General features: G+C 40.0%; 1 long non-coding RNA gene across 1 annotated transcript; it reads right to left on the bottom strand.

Moving 5' to 3' along the window:
* Positions 1–352: 352 nt before the first annotated feature.
* LOC116614479 lies at positions 353–1,157 on the bottom strand. The gene is made up of 3 exons (XR_004294550.2): positions 1,096–1,157; positions 735–792; positions 353–379 (listed from the first exon to the last, which is right to left on the bottom strand). It is a non-coding gene; the product is annotated as an uncharacterized LOC116614479 (long non-coding RNA).
* Between the last annotated feature and the right edge of the window lie 5,508 nt (positions 1,158–6,665).

Genomic DNA, 6,665 nt, shown 5'->3' with positions numbered 1-6,665 from the left:
ATTAACCAGCATCAATAGGAAATTTGGACTAAAACCAAAGCCCTGTCCAGATATAGGCTAATACTATATAAAGAACCCAGCATCTGAGACAGCCAGCAGGACTGTCCTGTTCAGATAGCTTTGAAATAATTTGATGTTCATGTATTTTCATTTTTGTCCTATATTTTCTATTGTGAAAAAAACTCGATAGCTTTGGCACAAGTGCAACTAAAATGATGATGAGGTCTTGAGTATCTAACTAAACTACTCATTTGAAATTACTGATCTACTGCCAATTTTGGTGTCACCTACTAAATATCTTTCTCCTTGTTGAACTTCTTTGCTTTTCTGCTTGCTTTGCCCCTAGCTTCTCTTTTTATGAGTTACTTGTTGTTTTCTTCTAAAAGAGAAAATGTTTCTTTAGCTTATGTTTATCCAATCATATTGTTTTTCCCATACAATTACTATTGTCCAAAAAACTGCTAATCGATCATGTTTGTGTGTTTGCAAATCTGCTGTACTGTATAGTAAACTGAATATCATGTACAGATACAATTGATGTAATTGTTTTCAACTTATAAAGATAGCCTGGGCTCAGACCAATATTGTAATACGGATAACTGTTTTCCACTATGAATAGTGCAGGCACTTGTAAACTGCAAGAATAATCCTTAAGGCTTAAACAAATTCTTGAAAAATGAGTGCAATGAATAAACTGCTTCCATGTTTCATATGTGGTCTGTCTATCGACTTACCTATTGTGGTGTCATTGCCCCCTATGAAAGTCTGCAACAATTCACTTTTGAAGTGAACCTATTCAATACAAACAAACTGTTAGTACTTAGAAAAGTATAAACTGTTATTCCCCCAGATGTATCCTATTCACCATTTGTTAAAAAAATAACTGAGGTTGGTAGACAATTATTTAAAGCCTAATTTTAAGCCCTAATTGATTAAATAGGCAAAACAATAATAATAACCAACATCTAGAAACAAAGTACAAACATATATAGAAAAAAAATTATTTGTAAAATGTAGATCATGAGACAAAAGTAAATACGTCCTTATTCTTAAAAATTTTTTTCATTCAATTTTTTGGTCATATATTCACTTCACCTCATGCTCTTCGCCCGTATCTGGTTTAGAATCCATGTCAGGATCATAGCCAGTCCAGAGAGGCAAAAAATAAGCCCAAAAACAATTATTAATAAAATAAGCTAAGTTAGTAATGATGATTCAGTTGGAGCACCAAAACATGTTGAAAACATAGCTTAGATTTCAATAGGAAGGAAGCCTCGTGGCACTGATTGACAAACCTCACTAATAACTTTAAGCTTTTTTACTGTTAAGAAAATGCTTTGTCCTTTAACTTTTTAACAGCCCCCCCCCCCCCCAAATAATATTCATTAATATACAGTTGCATCATTAAAAATACTATACCTGCCCTCTCATCATCTGTGCCTTTGAAACACACACATAGCAGAGGTTTGACCTCCAAGCCTTCGACATCCCTAATAAAACATAGCCAACAGTATTAGATTTGAATAAAAACATTTTGAACAACATGGGTCAAGAGGCTGAGAAGCAAACTGAGTAAAGATTTGTAGTAATGCTAAACAACATTGTTGGGGTTTAACTCAATTTTATTGATTGCTGACATTTTATCCATGACTATAGTGTTTACCTGAAGAAACCTGCCAGCATGTCGTTGGCTGGCTCATCTGGTTCAACCCCTGAGCAGATAAGCAGTGATCTGCCAGAGTACTTGGCTTGTATACAAAGCCTAAACCTAAACAAAGCATCATTCTATTGTTACACAATTTTGGGAAAACTATAGTACTGTAGATGTTTTATATACAAGAATATGTGCAAGAAAATGATGATGAAACTAACATAAACAGTAATATGGCAAGTTATTACCCTAAATGTGATGACTCAGGCGAAAACCGACCGTACAGCCATTTCGTTCCGTGAGCTTACCCGCGAATTTTGTGTTAGCAAGTCAAGAGGTTTTTTATTGGATCCCGTGTGGTCAGGATACCGGACCAATCAAAACTTGAAGAATGAGTCCATTTGTAAAATGAGCTTCAAATTATTAATGATAACACAACAAAAAAATATCCACACAGTGTGTTGTCATCTTGAAGTCTGAATTTCATTCAGCCGAAAAGGGGCGGAGCTAAGCTCTTTCAAAGTGCGGGTCTTTGTTTAAGAACATATGGGCAGAAATAATAGACTTTAATGTAAAATTCTAAAGGTTCTTTATATGATGGTCGCTCCTACCCTGGTTCCAGAGCCTTGAACGTCTCTATTTAGCGGCCAGCAGAGTGGTGCTGTGTCCGAGGAGCCTGTAGCACCCGCTAAATAGAGAAGTTCGAAGCTCCGGAACCAGGGTAGGTCACTCCACAAGAAAAGGAAAGAAATTATGAGGCTTTAAAATATAAATATGTTAAACATTTTGCTCTTCCATAACGATGAGATTGCAGATATATACAGTAGGATATCTCTATAATAGCAAGGTGGCTTTGTATCTATACATACTTCTGTAGTTTATGGATTGTTGCAACTCGGTATGCCTTAATTTAAAGTACCCCAAAATATAAGGACCTCTTTTGCCCAAATGGAGAAAATCTAGGTTCTCACACACAGATTTATTTTACTGTACCTGATGGTAATTTTCGAGTACCACACACAGGTCCCCAAGTGCCTGTGTGTGATACCACATCTGGCCCTTTGTGATGCTTTGGTTCAGAAAACCAAACTCATACTCCTCCTCCCTTACTGTTCCAACTTAATAAAAAGAACCATTGCCTATTACAATTCCAACAATTTGTATAATGAGGAATTTGTATTGAAGCTATAACATAAATGGTATACTATTTCAAACACACAAGTGGCCTTCATAAAGCAATTAAACTATTGCAATTAAATTTAAAATTAATACAGTATAATGGATCTCTATAGTAAAATGATTGTATAATAATATGGCAGCTCTTTTTCCTTACTTTCCTCTGTTTCTCTCATATTAGCTGATTAATTAAACTATGCAAAAACTACTCTCTTTTCAGAGAGTTGCACAAAATAAAACTTAAAGCAAACCATGTATTGATTTCCCCTGGCTTTATTAGCATGCGTTTGATTAGAATTCTTAACAACAACTCCAAAACTTGAGTGCAAATTTACTTCCTTTAAGAATTCTCCTGAAAAAAATACAACTAATCGTCAATGGGGGCATTCTCCATATCCACTTGCTAAGAAGAACATAGGAAACAGTTATTTTATATTAATTAGGATCTCCACAGTATAACGCTTATTTTATAACAATTAGAGGACCACCAACCCACCTGTATCTGCACTGAATATCTGCACTTAAATAATTTCTTATGATACAGAGATATTATAGGAAAAGTGAGATGACAAAAGAGAAAGATGTGCAATAAAATACTATTTCATGATTTGTAATACATTATGATGCAAATTAATAATGGTGATTCCATGGACCTCTGTCATGGAAACCCTGTCATATGGACTACAAATCAAACAAAAATAATAATTAAAAAGAAAACTTGCATATGGCTAAATCGCTATGTATAATTTGAAATTTTGTTGGGTTTGGTAGATAATAAGACATATTCATTTTTTTATATAATAGGAACTACTAGTACTCAATAGATGATTAAGACTCAAATTGTGTTGTCATCATAAATTGTTGTAAATCATATTCACCTTTAGAGGACTCTGTTTTCTTTATTGGAGTGCTGAGGGCTAGAACATAGAAAAAAACTTTTTCATTTACCACATCTTATTGCTCATAACAAGACAAGCTTAGGAGCAAATCGATGTTGACTCGATGTTGGATCGTTATCTCTCTAAATCATTCTTCATGGTTATATGCTTCAGCCCACCGTACAAGTTCTAGAAAGGTGCTTCTCTTGTATGCAGGTGCATAGTCACGTCTCTGGCGGCACTGTGCAGAGAGCTGACGAAGCCTCTCCATCTCGAATGTACGGGCTCTCGTTGTCCGAGTGTCTTCGTTGACCAGAACATCCCCATGGAATGCGAAATCTGGGTCAGCACCTTCACCTCCAGCTGATTTAGCTCTTGATAAAGCAACAAACAGCGCACCAGGGTTCTTTGATTCAAAGGCATACTTACCAGGGTGAATCACAACGTACCTGAATGGTTCCCCTTCCCCTACCGTCATACCTTGGCATTTGTGGATCGTCATCCCCCATGCCAGTCTCAAGGGAACCTGGACACGTGTGCACCTACATGCACATTCAATAGAGCGACTAACAGGCACAATCGGCACTACTTGCGGGTCACCTGCAATGATGCTGGTCCGGTGTAGTTAGTGAATCTTACCATCCCATAGTCAGGGAGCGGTGGTGGATCATCAGTTGGTCTACGTCCGTTGAGATACACAATATCCACAACACGACCAACAGCACCATTAAAAAGGCCCCATGTAGCCTTAAGGTTAGCTACCAACATTACCTTGCTATCGCGGCACAGGTAGAGACGAGGCAGCAGGCCACCTGCCTTGTTGCTATCTGCTTTTTGAGCATGATGGCCGTGGTTCTCTGCCTTTATCTTAGCAACTGGATGTCCTGGTAAGCTATTGCACTCCAACATCTTCGTCTTGTTTCTACCCCACTCCAGGCGATGAGTAGCAAAGACGAAAAGACCTTCTTCATCCATTCTTTGAAGAAGTCCATTACCATGTGTTCGCTGCAGGTTCTGCCACTGAAACTGCTGGAGCCAGTGTACCTGCTCTGTAGTGGTTGTGTATGTTCGCAGTGACATCAGCACTTCTCTCAGTTGCCGCTCAGACTCTGCCTGTCTGATTATCTGTGTAAGTTCAGCAGCAGAATCAAACATCGTCCACACCAGGCGAGCATGGTTGGAGGGAGCATTACGAGAGTCAGGTATGTATGTTGGGGTGTCTAGAACAGGTGGAAGCTGCACGTCATCGCCCATTAGCACCACCACAGGAATACCTCCCGGTAGCTGCTCAGATGTTGTTACTTTATTTATTTCATACCTCAAAATAAAATAAATAGTACAAATCTTTTATTGTTATATTTCTCATGTCTTGCATGATGAAGATGCCAAGTTCAGAGACAGAACGAGACAGAGACAGTTCAGAGGAAGAGGTAGAATGATAACATGTACATCCTCGTCCTCCCTCTCTCCAATTAAAAAAAAAGTGTTTCAAATATTACCTCATGTGCTGCTCCATCCAGCCTAGCATTGTACGTCCAACCATGGAACGTTCATCGCCAATGAGGACAGCCAGGTTCTTGCACTTCTACTGCAACTTCCTCAGTACATTACCAGCTGGCACCGTGAGTTCGTTGCACGCTCTCCCGCCAGTCGGTAAGGATAGAAAGCTGTGAGCTGTATTACCCTGGACTAGAAAGGCTGCATTTCCTGTTGGTGTCACAACCTGCACTGCATCGTTCTTACCGAAAAGCTGTCGCACAAGCCTTTGCATGCACTTGATCATGTAAGACTTGCCTGTGCCACCAGTGCCTGACACCACTAGCCTCAAGGGGACGTAATCATCTGCTTGCTCCAAGTACTTCTTAAGAGTTAGCAGTATGAGGCTCACAATTGATCTCTGCTCTTCATTCAGCGTTATAGGTGACACATCTGGTAGCATAAGCTCTCCATCCTCTGCATTGTCACTTTCTTCAATTTGATTCACTAGCCATACTTTCGGATCAGCAGTCTCTGGGATTACTATTGTACTGCTGCTCCAGTCAAAGTTCTCACCTCCATCGTCGTACTGGAATTCTTCCACGCCCTCATACGTCTGGTTTGGTCCAGCGTAGATGTCAACCCAGTCTGGTTGCTCTTCTGCATCTGCTGGCTCATCTTCACCGTCAGACTCGTATGTTGGCTCTCTCGCACCTTCAGCTTGCCGTGAAGCTTTAACCACAAGGGCTTTGACGAACATAGGACACTGGTCTGTAATGACATACCTTGAAAATGCGTCTTTCCACGACTCATCGGCAGATTTCAACTCATCTAGTCTGAACCAGTTCGGCCAGTGGAGTAGCATCATGGTTCTACAAATATCCTTCTGGAGTGGCCAGGTAGAATGGGTGGAGCCACCACTAACAACTGGGACTTTTTCTCTTTTAGATGCAAACTGATACCAGGAACAAACCTCATCACATGGTCTGGCTAGATACTTGTCTAATGCTGTACTTGAGGTAGCTGTATCCCCATTTCTCTCAAGCCTCCGGGAACCCTTCATTGACAGGTAAAAGAACTGGCGAGTACATCGCCATAGAGGAAGGCCACTAAGTTCGAACGAGGCCTCTGGTCCACTTACATCTCTCCTGCCAACAGTTTTCATTAGCATTCGTGCACAAACTGATCTACCAGACACTTCATCCGCCGAGTCAACTGCATTGACCATGTCCTTAAAGAGATCCTTAGCTGCTCCTGTTGGCTCATTGCCTTTACATGCATACGCACAAACATAGTCAACAATGGCGATAATGTCATCAGTGCTAGGGTTGTCAGGAGGTGTTTGACAGAATTACGCTCAAATCGCAGTTTGCTCTCCAGGATTGAAGGTTATATCTCGAGTGCTGTATAACTCTTGGGTGATCTCTTGCCATCTCTAGGCGATCAGCCCGATCTGCAACAATATCCAATTCTTCTCTTTTTTG

The sequence above is a fragment of the Nematostella vectensis genome, chromosome 13, assembly GCF_932526225.1.
Source record: "Nematostella vectensis chromosome 13, jaNemVect1.1, whole genome shotgun sequence".
NCBI lineage: Eukaryota > Metazoa > Cnidaria > Anthozoa > Actiniaria > Edwardsiidae > Nematostella > Nematostella vectensis.
This window is presented reverse-complemented; position numbering and strand designations above follow the sequence as displayed.